This window comes from Pongo pygmaeus, chromosome 2 (assembly GCF_028885625.2).
Source record: "Pongo pygmaeus isolate AG05252 chromosome 2, NHGRI_mPonPyg2-v2.0_pri, whole genome shotgun sequence".
Taxonomy (NCBI): Eukaryota; Metazoa; Chordata; class Mammalia; order Primates; family Hominidae; genus Pongo; species Pongo pygmaeus.
In genome coordinates, this window is record NC_085930.1 from 20,064,574 (window position 1) to 20,082,312 (window position 17,739).

Sequence of the window (17,739 nt, forward strand, 5' to 3'; positions counted from 1 at the left end):
CCAGCAGCTAGTTTCTGCAATCCTATGTGAGTAAAAAACAATCAGAACCCAGCAGCAGTGTTCTACCATCCTTTACGAGGGACAAAACTTCAGACCCTCGAAGAAGTGTTCAGGAATCGTATGTGAGGGACAAACACTCAGAACCAAGCAGCAGGGTTCTGGAATCGTATGTGAGGGACAAACAGAACCCAGCAGCAGTGTTCTGGAATTCTATGTGAGGGACAAACACTCAGAACCCAGCCAGTGTATTCTGGAATCCTGTCTGAGGGACAAACATTCAGACACTCGTAGAAGTGTTCTGGAATCCTATGTGATGGACAAACACTCAGAAAGCAGCAGCAGTGTTCTGTATTCTTATGTGAGGAACAAACAATCAGACCCAACGGCAGTGTTTTGGAATTCTGTGTGAGTGACAAGCACTCAGAACCCAGCCACTGTGTTCTGGAATCCTATCTCAGGGACAAACATTCAGACACTCGTGAAAGTTTTCTGGCATCCTATGTAAGAGACAATCCCTCAGAAACCAGGAGCAATGCTCTGGAATCCTTTATGAGGGACAAACACTCAGAACCCAGCAGCAATGTTCTTGAATCCTATGCGAGGGGCAAACACTCTGAACCCAGCAGCAGTGTTCTGGAATCCCGTGTGAGAGACAAACAGTCAGAACCCACCAGGAGTGTTCTAGAATCCTATATAAGTAACAAATATTCAGACACTCCTGGAAGTGTTCTGGAATCGAATGTGAGGGACAAACACTCAGATACTAGCAGCAGTGCTCTGGAAACCTATGTGTGGGACAAACAAACAGAAACAAGCAGCTTTGTTCTGAAATCCTTTGTGAGGGAGGAACTTTCAGAACCTCTTAGCATTGTTCTGGAATCCTACGTGAGGGCAAACACTCAGAAACCAGCAGCAGTGTTCCGGACTCTGATCTGATGGACAAACCCTCAGAAACCAGCAGCAGTGTTCTGAAATCCTATGTGAGCCACAAACATTCAGAACTTCGTAGCGTTGTTCTGGAAAGCTAGGTTGGGGACAAATACTCAGAACCCAGCCACTGTGTTCTGGAATTCTATCTGAGGGACAAACATTCAGACACTCCTAGAAGTGGTCTGGAATCCTATGTGAGGGACAAATACTCAGAAACCAGCAGCACTGCTCTGTAATCCTTTGTGAGGGACAAACATACAGAACACAGCAGCAGTGTTATGGAATCCTATGTGAGGGATAAACACTGAGAACCCAGCAGCAGTGTTCTAGATGCCTTTTGAGGGACAAACATTCAGACCTTCAAAGCAGTGTTCTGGAATCCCACGTGAGGAACAAACACTCAGATCCCAGCAGCAGTGTTCTGGAATCCTTTGTGATGGACAAACGTTCAGACCCTCGTAGCAGTGTTCTGTAATCCTATGTGAGGGACAAATACTCAGAACCCAGCCACTGTGTTCTGGAATCCTATCTCAGGGACAAACATTCAGACACTCATAGAAGTGTTCAGGAATACTATGTGAGGGACAAACACTCAGAAACCAGCAGCAGTGCTCTGGAATCCTTTTTGAGGGACAAACACTCAGAACCCAGCAGCAGTGCTCTGGAATCCTTTGTGATGGGCAAACATTCAGACCCTCCTAGCACTGTTCTGGAATCCTATGTTAGGGACAAACACTCAGAACCCAGCAGCAGTGTTCTGGAATCCTATGTGAGGGACAAACACTCAGAACCCAGCAGCAATGTTTTGGAATCCTGCGTGATTGACAAAGATTCAGAACTTCGTAGCAGCGTTCTGGAATCCCAAGTGTCGGACAAACACTCAGAACCAAGCAGCAGTGTTCTGGAATCCTTTGTGAGGGACAAACATTCAGAACCTCGTAGCAATGTTCTGGAATCGTGTGTAAGGGGAAATTACTCTGAACCCAGCAGCAGTGTTCTGGAATCCAAAGTGAGGGACAAATACTCAGAACCCAGAAGCAGTATTCTGGAATTCTTTGTGCGTGAAAAACCCTTGGAAACCAGTAACAGTGTTCTAGAATCCTCTGTGAGGGACAAATATTCAGAACATGGAAGCAGGGTTCTGGAATCCTATGTGAGGGGCAAACACTCAGATCCCTGCAGCAGTGTTCTGGAATCCTTTGTGATGGACAAACATTCAGAACCTCTTAGCAGTTTTCTAGAATCCTATGTGAGTGACAAACCTTCAGAACCCAGCAGCTGTGTTGTGAAATCCTATGTGAGTGACAAATATTCAGATATTCGTAGCAGTATTCTGGAGTCCTATCTGGGGGACAAACACTCAGAAACCTGCCACTGTGTTTTGGAATCCTATCTGAGGAACAAACATTCAGACACTCGCAGAAGTGTTCTGGAAACCTACGTAAGGGAAAAACACTCAGAAACCAGAAGCCGTGCTCAGGAATCCTTTGTGAGGGACAAACATACAGAACACAGCAGCAGTGCTTTGGAATCCTATGTGAGTGACAAACACTCAGAACCAAGCAGCATTGTTCCGGAATCCTATGTGAGGGACAAACACTAGGACCCAGAAGCAGTGTTCTGGAATCCTATGTGAGGACAAAGCCTAAGAATCCAGCAGGAGTGTTCTGGAATCCTGTGTGAGTGACAAGCACTCAGAACCCAACAGCAATGTTTTAGAATCCTTTGTGAGGGACAATCACTCAGAACCCAGCAGGAGTGTTTTAGAATCCTTTGTGAGGGACAATCACTCAGAACCCAGCAAGAGTGTTCTAGAATCCTTTGTGAAGGACAAATATTCAGAAGCTCGTAGCAGTGTTCTGGAATCGTATGTGAGCGTCAAACACTCTGAACCCAGCAGAAGTGTTTTGGAATCTCATGTGAGGGACAAAGACTCAGAACCCAGCCACTGTGATCTGGAATCCTATCTGAGAGACAAACATTCAGACACTCGTAGATGTGTTCTGGAATACTATGAGAGGGACAAACCTTCGGATACCAACAACACTGCTCTGGAATCCTATCTGAGGGACAAACACTCAGAAGCAAGCAGCACTGTTCTGGAATCATTTGTGAGGGACAAACATTCAGAGCCTCGTAGCAGTATTCTTGATTCCTAAGTGAGTGACAAGCACTCAGAAACCAGGAGCAGTGTTCTGGAATCATATGTGAGTGACAAACACTCAGAACCCTGCAGCGGTGTTCTAGAATGCTTTGTGAGGGATAGTCATTCAGACGCTCGAAGCAGTATTCTGGAATCCCACATGAGGGACAAACACTCTGAACCCAGCAGCAGTGTTGTGGAATCCTTTGTGAGGGACAAATATAGAGAACCTCGTAGCAGTGTTCTGGAATCATAAGTGAGGGAAAAAAACTCAGAACCCAGCAGCAGTGTTCTGAAAGCCTAAGTGAGTGACAAACACTCAGAACTCAGCAACAATGTTCTAGAATCTTTTGTGAGGGACAAACATTCATACCCTCCATATAGTGTTCTGGAATCCCATGTGAGGGACAAACACTCAGAACCCAGCAGCCGTGTTCCGGACTCCTATCTGAGGAACAAACCTTTAGAACCCAGGAGCAGTGTTCTGAAATCCTATGTGAGTGACAAACATTCAGAAATTCGTAGCAGTGTTCTGGAATCCTAGTTGGGGGACAAACACTCAGAACACAGTGGCTGTGTTCTGGAATCCTCTCTGAGGGACAAAAATTCTGACACTCGTAGAAGGGTTCTGGAATCCAATGTGAGGGACAAACACTCAGAATTCAGCAGCAGCGCTCTGGAATCCTTTGTGAGGGTAAATATACAGAACACAGCAGCAGTGTTCTGGAATCCTATGTGAAGGACAAACACTCACAACCCAGCAGCAGTGTTCTGGAGTCATGTGTGAGGACCAACATTCAGAGCCTTGTAGCGGTGTTCTGGAATTTTATGTGAGAGACAAACACTCTCAACCCAGCAGCAGTGTTCTGGAATCCCATGTGAGGGACAAACGCTTAGAACCCAGCAGCAGTGTTCTGGAATCTTATGTTAGGGACTAACACTCAAAACCCAGCAGCAGTGTTCTAGAATCCTCTGTGAGGGACCAGCATTTAGACCTTTGATGCAATATTCTGGAATCCTCTGTTAGGGTCAAACACTCCGAACCCAGCAGCAGTGTTCTAGAATCCTTTGTGAGGGACAAACACTCATAAATCAGCAGCAGTGTTCTGGAATCCTATGTGAGGGACAAACACTCAGAACCCAGCAGCCGTGTTCTAGAATCTTCTGTGAGGGACAAACACTCAGATAGCAGCAACAGTGTTCTGGAATCCTTTGTGATGCACAAACATTCAGACCCACTTAGCAGTGTTCTGGAATCCTATGTGAGGGACAAACACTCAGAACCCAGCAGCAGTGTTCTGGAATCCTCTGTGAGGGACAAACACGCAGAACTCATCAGCAGTGTTCTGGAATCCTATGTGAGGGGAAGACACTCAGAACCCAGCAGCCGTGTTTTTGAATTCTATGTGAGGGACAAGCAAACAGAAACCAGCTGCAGTGCTCTGGAATCCTTTTTGAGTGTCAAAGTCTCAGAACCCAGCAGCAGTGGTCTGGAATCCTTTGTGAGGGACAAGCATTCAGAAATTCGTAGCAGTGATCTGGAATCATCTGTGAGGGACAACACTCTGAATCTAGCAGCATTGTTTTCGAATCCCATGTGAGGGAGAAACCCTCAGAACCCCGCTGCAGTTTTCTGGAATCCTATGTGAGGGACAAATACTCGGAACCCAGCAGCAGTATTCTGGATTCCGTTGTGACGGACAAACATTCAGATATCGTAGCAGTGTTCTGGTATTATATGTGAGTTACCAACAGTAAGAAGTTAGAAGCAGTGCTCTGGATTCCTTTGTGAGGTACATACATACAGAACCCATCAGCAGAGTTCTGGAATCCTTTGTGAGGGACAAACCCTCAGAACTCAGCAGCGGTGTTCTGGAATCCTTTGTGAGGGACAAACAATCAGAACCTCGTAGCAGTGTTCTGGAATCCTTTTTGAGGGACAAACCCTCTTAAACCAGCCACAGTGTTCTGGAATCGTATGTGAGGGACAAACACTCTCAAACCTGCCACAGTGTTCTGGAATCCTATGTGAGGGACAAACACTCAGAACCCAGCAGCAGTGTTCTGGAATCCTATGTGGTGACAAACACTCAGAACCCAGCAACTGTGTTCTAGAATCTGTTGTGAGTGACAAACATTCAGACCCTCAAAGTAGTGTTCTGGAATCCTACGTGAGGGACAAAAGGTCAGAACCCAGCAGCAATGTTCTGGAATCCTTTGTGATGGACAAACATTCTGACCCCCCAGCAGTGTTCTGGAATCCTAAGTGAGGGACAAACTCTCAGAACCCAGCAGCAGTATCTGGAATCCTTTGAGGGTGACAAACACTGAGATCCTGCTGCGGTGTTCTAGATTCCTTTGTGAGATACAAAAACTCTGACCCTAGAAGAAGTGTTCTGGAATCGTACGTGAGGGAAAAACTCTCAGAAACCAGCAGCAGTGCTCTGGAATTTTTGTGAGGGACAAACAAACACATCAGAGTAGCAGTGTTTTGGAATCCTTTGTAAGGGAAAAATATTCCCTTACAAACACTCAGGGATAAACACTCAGAATCCAGGAGTATTCTGGAATCCTATGGGAGGGAGAAACACTCAGAATCCAGCAGCAGAGTTCTGGAATCCTCTGTGAGCGACAAACATTCAGAAATTTGTAGCAGTGTTATGGAATCCTATATGAGAGACAATCACTCAGAATCCAGCCACTGTGTTCTGGAATCCTATTTGAGGAACAAACATTCAGAACCTCGTAGCAGTGTTCTGGAATCCTAAGTGAGGGACAAACATTCAGAACCCAGCAGCAGTGTTCTGTAATCCAATGTGAGGGACAAACATTCAGAAGCAAGCAGCAGTGCTCTGGAATTCTATGTGAGGGATAGACACTCAGAACTCAGCAGAACTTTTCAGCAATCATTTGTAAGAGACAAACTTTCATACAATTATAGCACTGTTCTGTAATCCTATGTGATGGACAAACACTCGGAACCCAGCAACAGTGGTCTGGAATCCTCTGTGGGGGACAAACACTCAGAACCCAGCAGCAGTGTTCTGGAACCCTATGTGAGGGACAAACCCACAGAACTCAGCAGCAGTGCTCTGCACTTCTTTCTGAGAGACAAACTTTCATCCCTTTTAGCAGTGTTCTGGAATCCTATGTGAAGGACAAACACTCAGAACCCAGCAGCAGTGTTCTGGAATCCTTTGTCAGGGACAAGCATTCAGACCCTCCTAGCAATGTTCTGGAATCCTATGTGAGGGACAAACACTCTGAACCCAGCAGCAGTGTTCTGGAATTATATGCGAAGGACAAACACTCAGAACCTAGCGGCAGAGTTATGGCATCCTATGTGAGGGACAAATCCTCAGAGTCCAAGGGCAGTGTTCTGGAATCCTATCTAAGGGCAAAGATTCAGACCTTCGGATCAGTGTTCTGGATACCTATGTGAGTTACAATCACTCAGAACCCAACATCAGTGTTCTGGAATCCTATATGAGGTACATACACTCAGTACCCATCAGCAGTGTTCTGGAATCCTACATGAGGGATAAACATTCACACCCTCGTAGCAGTGTTCTGCAATACTATGTGAAGGACATACTCTCAGAAAACAGTAGCAGTGTCCTGGAATCCTACATTTGGAACAAACACTCTAAACCCAGTAGCAGTGTTCTGGAATCGTTTGGGAGGGACTAACATTGAGACCTTCGTAGCAGTGTTCTGGAATCCTAGGTGAGAGACAAACCCTCAGAACCCAGCTGTAGTGTTCTGGAATCTTATGTGAGGGACAAACACTCAGAACCCAGCAGCAGTGTTCTGGAATCCTTTGCGAAGGACAAACATTCAAACCCTTGGAGCATTGTTCTGGAATCCAATGTGAGGGACACACAGTCAGAACCCTGCAGGAGTGTTCTGGAATCCTATGTGAAGGACAAGCATTCAGACCCTCATAGCACTGTTCTGGAATGCTCTGTGAGGGACAAACATTCTGACCCTCGCAGCAGTGTTCTGGAATCCTATGTGAGGTACAAACCCTCAGAACCCAGCAGCAGTGTTCTGGAATCCTATGTGGAGCACGAACACTCAGAACCCAGCAGCAGTGTTCTGGATTCCTGTGTGAGTGACAAACACTCAGAATCCTGCAGCAGTGTTCTGGAATCCTATGTGAGGGATGAACACTAAAAACCCAGCAGCAGTGTTCCTGTATCCTACATGATGGACAAACACACAGAACCCAGCAGAATTGTTCTGGAATCCTACTTGAGTGACAAACTCTCACAACCCAGCAGCCGTATTCTGGAATCGTATGTAAGGGACAAATATTCAGACCCTCCTTGCACTGTTCTGGAATCCTATGTGAGGGACAAAAACTCAGTACCCGGCAGCAGTGTTCTGTAATCCTATGTGAGAGAGAAGCATTCAGACACTCGCAGCAGTGAAACGTAATGTTTTCTGAAGGACAAACATTCAGACCCTCATAGCATTGTCCTAGAATCCTATGTGACAGACAAACAGTCAGAACCGAGCAGCAGTCTTCTGGAATCCTTTGTGAGGGATAAACACTAAGAACTCAAAAGCAGTGTTCTGGAATCCCTTTGAGAGAGAAACATTCAGACCATCATAGGAGTGTTCCAGAATCATATGTGAAGGAAAAACATTCAGAACCCAGCAGCAGTGTTCTGGAATCCTTGGAGAGGAACAGACTTTTAGACCCTCCGAGCAGAGTTCTGTAATCCTAAGTTTGTGACAAACACTCAGAACCCAGCAGCTGTATTCTGCAATCCTATGTGAGGGAGAAACACGAAGAACCCACAAGCTGTGCTCTGGAATCCTTTCTGAGGGACAAACATTCAGACCCCTGTAACAGTGTTCCGGGATCCCATGTGATGGAGAAACCCTCAGAACCCAGAAGCAGACTTATAGATTTCCTTGTAAGGGACAAAACCTCAAAACCTAGCAGCAGTATTTTGCAATCCTATGTGAGGGACAAACACTCGGAACCCAGCAGCAGTGTTCTGGACCTTAATGACAGGAACAAAAGCTCAGATCCCAGCAGCAGTTTTCTGTAATCATATGTGAGGGACAAACACTCAGAACCGAGTAGCAGTGTTCTGGAATCCTATGTGAGGGACAAACCCTCAGAACCCAGCAGCAGTGTTCTGAAATCCTTTGTGAGACACAAACTTTCATCCCTTGTAGCAGTGTTATGGAATCCTATGTGAGGGAGAAACACTCGGAACCCAGCAGCAGTGTTCTGGAATCCTTTGTGAGGGACAAGGATTCAGACCCTCCTAACAATGTTCTGGAATCCTATGTGAGGGAAAAACCCTCTCAACCAAGCAGCAGTGTTCTGGAATTATATGTGAAGGACAAACACTCAGAACCTAGCATGAGTGTTATGGAATCCTATATAAGGGACCAACCCTCAGAGCCCAGCAGCAGTGTTCTGGAATCCTATCTGACAGCAAAGATTCAGAAGCTCGAATCAGTGTTCTGGAAACCTATGTGAGGGACAAACAAACAGAACACAGCAGCAGTGTTCTGGAATCCCATATGAGGGACATATACTCAGTACCCCACAGCAGAGTTCTGGAATCCTATGTAAGGAACAAACACTCAGAACCCAGCAGCAGTTTTCTGGAATCCTATGAGAGGGACAATCACTCGGAAACCAGCAGTAGTGTTCTGGAATCCTATGTGAGGAACAATCATTCAGACCCTCGTAGCAGTGTTCTGGAATCCTATGTGAAGGACAAACACTCAGAAAACACTAGCAGTGTTTTGGAATCCTATGTGAGGGACTAACAAACTGAACCCAGCAGCAGCATTCTGGAATCGTTTGTGAACGACTAACATTCAGACACTCGTAGCAGTGTTCAGGTATCCTAGGTGACAGGAAAACACTCAGAACCCTGCTGTAGTGTTTTCGAATCCCATGTGAGGGACAGTCACCTAGAACCCAGCAGCAGTGTTCTGGAATCCTTTGTGAAGGACACACACTCAGAACCCAGCAGCAGTGTTCGGGATTTCTAAGTGAAGGACAAACCCTCAGAACCCAGCAGCAGTGTTCTGGAATCCTTTATGAGGGACAAACATTCAGACACTCAGAGCAGTGTTTTGCAATCCTATGTGAGGGAAAAACACTGAGAACCCAGCAGCAGTGTTCTGGAATCCTATGTGAGGGACAAGCATTCATACCCTCATAGCGCTGTTCTGGAATGCTCTGTGTGATACAAACCCTCAGAACTCAACAGCAGTGTTCTGGAATCCTATGTGAGTGACAAACACTCAGAACCCAGCAGCAGTGTTCTGGAATCCTATGTGAGTAACAAACACTCAGAACCCAGCAGCAGTGTTCTGGAAACCTTTGTGAGGGACAAACATTCAGACCCTTGAACCAGTGTTCTGTTATCCTATGTGAGGGACAAACACTCAGATCCAGCAGCATTATTCTGGAGTCCTTCATGATGCACAAACACTCAGAACGCAAAAGCAGTGTTCTGGAATCTTTTTGAGTGAAAAACATTCAGACCGTCGTAGCAATGTTCCAGAATCATATGTTTGGGACAAACATTCAGAACCCAGCAGCAGTGTTCTGGAATCCTTGGTGAGGAACAAACTCTCAGACCCTCTGAGCAGAGTTCTGGAATCCGAAGCTTAGGACAAACACTCAGAACCCAGCAGCTGTGGTCTGCAATCCTACGTGAGGCACAAACACTCAGAACCAACAAGGAGTGCTCTGGAATCCTTTTTGAGGGACAAATATTCAGACACCTGTAGCAGTGTTCCGGAATCCCATGTGATGGAGAAACGCTTAGAACCCAGCAGCGGAGTTCCAGAATTCTATGTGAGGGACAAACATTCAGAACATCCTATCAGTGTTCTGGAATCATATGTGTGGGAAAAACACTCAGAATCCAGTTGAAGTGTTCTGGGATCCTTTCTGAGGGAAAGCATACAGAACCCAGCAGCAGTGTTTTGGAATCCTATGTGAGAGACAAACATTCAGAACCTCCTAGCAGTGTTCTGGAATCATATGTGTGGGACAAACACTCAGAACCGTGCAACCGTGTTCTGGAATCCCATGTGAGTGACAAACACTCAGAACCCAACAGCAGTGTTCTGGAATCCTATCTGAGGGTAAAACACTCAGAACCCTGTAGCAGTGTTCTGGAATCCTTTGTGAGGGATAAACATTCTGAACCTCTTAGCAGTGTTCTGCAATCGTATGTGAGGGACAAACTCTCAGAAACAAGCAGCAGTGTTCTCGAATCCCATATGACTTACAAACACTCAGAAACCTTCAGCACCTTTACAGAAACCTTTGTGATGGACAAACATTCATACCCTCGAAGCAATGCTTTGGAATCCTATGTGAGGGAGAAACAGAGAACCCAGCAGCAGTGTTCTGTAATCCTATCTGAGGGACAAACGCACAGAACCCAACCACTGTGTACTGGAATCCTATCAGAGGGACAAACATGCAGACCCACGTAGAAGTGTTCTGGAATCCTATGTGAAGGACAAACACAAAATACAAGCTGCGGTGCTCTGGAATCCTTTGTAAGGGACAAACAAACAGAACTCAGCAGCAGTGTTCTGGAATCCTTTGTGGGGGAAAAACATTCGGACACTCATAGCAGTGATATGGAATCCTGTGTGAGGGAAAAACATTCAGAAACTCGTAACAGTATTCTGGAATTCTATGTGAGGGAAAAACAATCAGACCCTCATAACATTGTTCAGGATTCCTTTGTGAGGGACAAACACTCCGAACCCAGCAGCAGTGTTCTGGAATCCTTTGTAACGGATAAATATTCACCCCCTTGTAGCAGTGTTCTGGAATCCAATGTGAGAGACAAACACTCAGAAACCAGCAACAGTGTTCTGGAATCCTATGAGAGTAACAAACATTCAGAGCTTCGTAGCACTATTCTGGAATTCTATGTGAAGGACAAACCCTCAGACCCCAGCAGCAGTGTTCTGGAATCCCATGTAAGGAACAAACACTCAGAACACAGCAGCAGTGTTCTGGAATCCTATGTGAGGAACAAAAACTCAGACCGCAGCAGCAGTGTTCTGGAATCGCATGTGAGGAACAAACACTCAGAACACAGCAGCAGTGTTCTGGAATCCTATGTGAGGAATAAACACTCAGAACACAGCAGCAGTGTTCTGGAATCCTATGTGAGGGACAAATACTCAGAGTTCAGCAGAAGTGTTCAGGAATCCTATGTGAGGGACAAACACTCAAAACCCAGCAGCTGTGCTCTGGAATCCTATCTGAGGGACAAACACTCAGGACGCAGAAGAAGTGTTTTTGAATCCTGTGTGATCCACAAAGACTCAGAAGTTCGTAGCAGTGTTCTCGAATCCTATGTGAGGCACAAACACTCAGAACCCAGCAGCAGTGTTCTGGAATCCTACGAGAGCAACAAACTTTCAGAATTTCGTAGCAGTGTTCCGGAATTCTATGTGAGGGGAAAAAATGCAGAACCCAGCAGCAGTGTTCTGGAATCCTAAGTGAGGGACAAACTCAGAACCCAGAAGCAGTGTTCTAGAATCCTATGTGAGGGTCAAACACTCAGAACCCTGCAGCAGTGTTCTAGCATCTTTTTTGAGGGAAAAACATTCAGAACCTCATAGCAGTGTTCTGGAATACTATGTGAGGGACAAACACTCTGAATCCAGCCACTGTGTACTGGAATCCTATCTGAGGGCAAACATTCAGAAAGTCGTAGAAGGGTTCTGGAATCCTATGTGAGTAACAAACACTCAGAACCCAGCAGCAGTGTTCTAGAATCCTTTGTGAGGGCAAACATTCAGAACCTCGAACCACTGTTCTGTTATCCTATGTGAGGGACAAACACTCAGATCCAGCAGCATTGTTCTGGAGTCCTTCGTAATGCACAAACACTAAGAACGCAAAAGCAGTGTTCTGGAATCTTTTTGAGTGAAAAACATTCAGACCGTCGTAGCAATGTTCCGGAATCATATGTTTGGGACAAACATTCAGAACCCAACAGCAGTGTTCTGGAATCCTTGGTGAGGAACAAACTCTCAGACCCTCCGAGCAGAGTTCTGGAATCCTAAACTTGGGACAAACACTCAGAACCCAGCAGCTGTGGTCTGCAATCCTACGTGAGGCACAAACACTCAGAACCCACAAGCAGTGTTCTGGAATCCTTTGTGAGGGACAAACATTCAGAACCTCGTGACAGTATTCTGGTATTTTATGTGAGGGAAAAGCATTCAGACCCTCATAACATTGTTCAGGAATCCTTTGTGAGGGACAAACACTCCGAACCCAGCAGCAGTGTTCTGGAATCCTTTGTAAGGGATAAGTATTCACCCCATTGTAGCAGTGTTCTGGAATCCAATGTGAGGGACAAACACTCAGAAACCAGCAGCAGTGTTCTGGAATCCTATGACAGTGACAAACATTCAGAACTTCATAGCACTATTCTGGAATTCTATGTGAAGGACAAACTCTCAGACCCCAGCAGCAGTGTTCTGGAATCCCATGTGAGGGACAAACACTCAGAACCCAGCAGCAGTGTTCTGGAAACCTTTGTGAGGTGCAAACACTCAGAACCCAGCAGCATTGTTCTGTAATCCCATGTGAGTGACAAACACTCAAAAACCAGCCACTGTGTACTGGAATCCTACTTGAGGGATAAATATTTAGAACCTCGTAGAAATGTTCTGGAACTGTATGTGAGGGACAAACGCTAAGAAATCAGCAGCAGTGCTCTGGAATGTTTTGTGTGTGACAAAAAAAGAGAGCTCAGTATCATTGTTCTACAATCCTTTGCGAGGAAAAATTTTCAGACAATCGCAGTGTTCTGGAATCCTATGTGAAGGAAAATATTGAGACTCTCGTAGCAGTGTTCTGGAAACCTATATGAGGGGCAAACACTAAAATCTCAGCAGCAGTGTTCTGGAATTCTATCTGAGGGACAAACGCTCAGAACCCAGCAGCAGTGTTCTGGAATCCTATCTGAGGGACAAACACTCAGGACTCAAAAGAAGTGTTTTTGAATCCTGTGTGATCCACAAAGATTCAGAAGTTCGTAGCAGTGTTCTGGAGTCCCTTGTGAGGGACAAATACTCAGAACACAGCAGCAGTGTTCTCGAATCGTATGTGAGGGACAAACACTCAGAACCCAGCAGCAGTGTTCTCGAATCCTACGTGAGGGACAAACACTCAGAACCCAGCAGCAGTGTTCTGGAATCCTATGTGAGGGAGAAACACTCAGAACCCAACAGCAGCGTACTGGAATCGTTTGTGAGGGAAAAACATTCAGAACCTCGAAGCAGTGTTCTGGAATCGTACGTGAGCTACAAACACTGTGAACCCAGCGACAGTGTTCTGGAATCCCATGTGAGGGACAAACACTCAGAACCCATCCACTGTGTTCTGGAATCTTATCTGAGGACAAAAATTCAGACACTCGTAATAGTGTTCTGGAATCCTATGTGAGGGACAAACTCTCAGAAACCTGCAACAGTGCTCCAGAATCCTTTGTGAGGGACAAACAAACAGTAACCAACAGCAGTGTTCTGGAATCCATTCTGAGGGAAAACCATTCAGACCACCGTAGACGTCTTATAGAATCCTATGTGAGGGGCAAACACTCAGAACCCAGCCGCAGTGTTCTGCAATCCTATGTGAAGGACATACACTCAGAACCCAGCAACAGTGTTCTGGAATCCAGTGTGAGGGACAAACACTCAGAACCCAACAGCAGTGTTCTGGAATCCTATGTGAGCAACTAACTTTCAGAACTTCATAGCAGTGTTCCGGAATCCTATGTGAGGGAAAAAAATGCAGAGCCCAGCAGCAGTGTTCTGGAATCCTAAGTGAGGGACAAACTCTCAGAACCCAGAAGCAGTGTTCTAGAATCCTATGTGAGGGACAAACACTCAGAACCCTGCAGCAGTGTTCTAGAATCCTTTGTGAGGGACAAACATTCAGAACCTCATAGCAGTGTTCTGGAATACTATGTGAGGGACAAACACTCTGAATCCAGCCACTGTGTACTGGAATCCTATCTGAGGGCAAACATTCAGAAAGTCGTAGAAGGGTTCTGGAATCCTATGTGAGTGACAAACACTAAGAAATCTGCAGCAGTGCTCTGGAATCCTTTTTGAGGGACAAACAAACAGAACCCAGTAGCAGTGTTCTACAATCCTTTGTGAGGGAAAATCATTCAGACCCCTGTAGCAGGGTTCTCAAATCCTATATGAGGGACAAAACACACAGAACCCAGCAGCAGTGTTCTGGAATCATTTGGGAGGGAAAAACATTCACACCGTCATCTCAGTGCTCTGGAATCCTATATGAGGGAAAAACATTCAGACCCCCGTAGCATTGTTCTGGAATCCAATATGAGGGAAAAACAATCAGAACCCAGTAGCAGTGTTCTGGAACCCTTTGTGAGGGATAAACTTTCAGACCTTTGTAGCACTGTTCTGGAATCCTAAGTTAGAGACAAACACTCAGAACCCAGCAGCATTGTTCAGAAATCCTATGTGACTCACAAGCTTTCAGAACTTTGTGGGAGTGTTCTGGATTTCTAAGTGAGGGACTAACACTCAGAAGCCAGCAGCAGTGTTCTGGAATCCTAAGTGAGGGTCAAACAATCAGAACCCAGCAGCAGTGTTCTGGAATCTTAGGTGAGGGACAAACACTCAGAACCCAGCCGCAGTGTTCTAGAATGCTTTTTGAGGGACAACCATTCAGAACCCAGCAGCAGTGTTCTAGAATCCTTTGTGAAGTACAAACATTCAGAACCTCGTAGCCGTGTTCTGGAATACTATGTGAGGGACAAACAGTCATTATCTAGCCACTGTGTACTGGAATCCTATCTGAGGGCAAACATTCACAACCTCTTAGAAGTGTGCTGGAATCCTATGTGAGGGACAAACAATAAGAAATCTGCAGCAGTGATCTGCAATCTTTTGTGAGGGACAAACAAACAGAACCCAGTAGCAGTGTTCTACAATCCTTTGTGAGGGAAAAACATTCAGACCCTTGTAGCATTGTTCTCGAATGCTATATGAGGGACAAACACACCGAACCCAGCAGCAGTGTTCTGGAATCCTTTGCAAGGGAAAAACATTCAGACCCTCATAGCATTGTTCTGGAATCCAACATGAGGGACAAACACTCAGAACTCAACAGCAGTGCTCTGTTGCCCTTTGTGAGGGATAAACATTCAGACCCTCGTAGCAGTGTTCTGGAATCCTATGTGAGGGACAAACACTCAGAACCCAGCGGCAGTATTCTGGAATCCTATGTGAGCGACAAACTTTCAGAATTGCATAGCAGTGTTCTGGAATTCTATGTGAGGGACAAACACTCAGAACCAGCAGCAGTGTTCTGGAATTCAAAGTGAGGGACAAACACTCAGAACGCAGGAGCAGTGTTCTGGTATCCTACGTGATGGACAAACACTAATAACCCAGGAACAGTGCTCTAGAATTTTTTGTGAGGGACAAACACTCAGAACCCAGCAGAAGAGTTCTAGAATCTTTTGTGAGGGACAAACATTCAGAGCCTCTATCAGTGTTCTGGAATCCTATGTGAGGGAAAAACCCTCAGAATCCAGCAGCAGTGTTCTGGAATCTTATGTGAGGGACAAACACTTACAACTCATCAGCAGTGTTGTGGAATCCTGTGTGAGCGACAAAGTTTCAGAACCCAGCAACATTGCTCTATAATCCTTTGTGAGGGATAAACATTCAGAACCCAGCAGAAGTGTTCTGGAATACTTTGGGAGGGAAAAACATTCACACCCTCGTAACAGTGTTCTGGAATCCCATCTTAGTTAAAAACATTCAGATCCTCGTAGCATTGTTCTGGAATCCAATATGAGGGACAAACACTCAGAACCCAGTAGCAGTACTCTGGAACCCTTTGTAAGGGATAAACATTCAGACCCGCTTAGCAGTGTTCTGAAATCCTATGTGAGGGACATACACTCAGAATGCAGCAGCAGTGTTCTGGAATCCCATGTGAAAGACAAATACTCAGAACCCAGCAAGAATGATCTGGAATGCTATGTGAGTGACAAATTTTCAGAACTTCGTAGCAGTGTTGTGGAATTCTATGTGAGAGACACTGAAGGACCCAGCAGCAGTGTTCTGGAATCCTAAGTGAGGGAGAAACACACAGCAACCAGCACAGTGTTTTGGAATCCTATGTGAGGGACAAACACCCAGAACCCATTCAGCAGTGTTCTAGAATCCTTTGTGAGGGACAAACATTGAGATCATCGTAGCAGTGTTCTCGAGACGTATGTGAGGGACAAACACCCAGAACCCAGCAGCAGTGTTCGTGTATCCTATGTGAGAGTCAAACACTCAGAACAAAGAAGCAGTGTTCTGGAATCCTATGTGAGAGACAAACATTCCGAATCCAGCAGTAGTGTCCTGGAATCCTTTGTGAGTGACAAACACTCAGAACTCAAAAGCAGTGTTCTGGAATCCCTTTGAGGGACAATCATTCAGACCCTCATAGCAGTGTTCTGGAATCATATGTGAGGGACAAACATTCAGAATCCAGCAGCATTTTTCTAGAATCCTTGGTGAGGAACAAACTTTCAGACCATCCGAGCAGAGTTCTGAAACCGTATGTTTGGGAAAAACACTCAGAACCCAGCAGCAGTGTTCTGGAATCCTAAGTGAGGGACAAACACTCAGAATCCAGTAGCAGTGTTTTGGAATCCATTATGAGGGTCAAGCTCTCAGAACCTAGCAGCAGTGTTATGGAATCCAATGTGAGGGACAAACACTCAGAACCCGGCAGCAGTGTTGTGTAATCCTTTGTGAGGGACAAACATTCATATCCTCGTAGCAGTGTTCTGGAATCCTAGGTGAGAGACAAACACTGAGAAACAGTAGCAGTGTTCTGGAATCCTATGTGAGGGCCAAACACTCAGAGCCCAGCAGCAGTGTTCTGGAATCCTTTGTGAGGGTCAAACACTCACACACACAGAGAAGTGCTCTGGAACACTATGTGAGGGACAAGCACTCAGAACCCTGCAACAGTGTTCTGGATTCCTATGTTAGTGAAAATCATTCAGACCCTCCTAGCAATCTTCTGGAATGCTCTGTGAGGGACAAACATTCAGACCTTCGTAGCAGTGTTCTGGAATACTATGTGAGGTACAAACCCTCAGAACTCAGCAGCAGTGTTCTGGAATTCTATGTGAGTTGCAAACACTCAGAAAGCAGGAGAAGTGTTCTAGAATCCTTTGTGAGGGACCAATATCAGACACTCGTAGCAGTGTTCTGTTATCCTATGGGAGGGACAAACACTCAGATCCAGCAACATTGTTCTGGAATCCTTTGTGATGGACAAACATTCAGACCCTTGTAGCAGTTTTCTGCAATCCTACGTGAGGGACATACACTCAGAACCCAGCAGCATTTTTCTGGAATCCTATGTGAGAGACAAACACTCAGAACGCAGTCACTGTGTACTGGAATCCTATCTGAGGGAGAAACATTCAGACTTTCGCAGAAGTGATTTTGAATCCTATGTGCGGGACAAACACTAGGAAACCACTATTAGTGCTCTGGAATCCTTTGTGAGGGACAAACAAACAGAAGCCAGCAGCAGTGTGCTGGAAGCCTATGTGAGGCAAAAACATTCAGACCCTCGT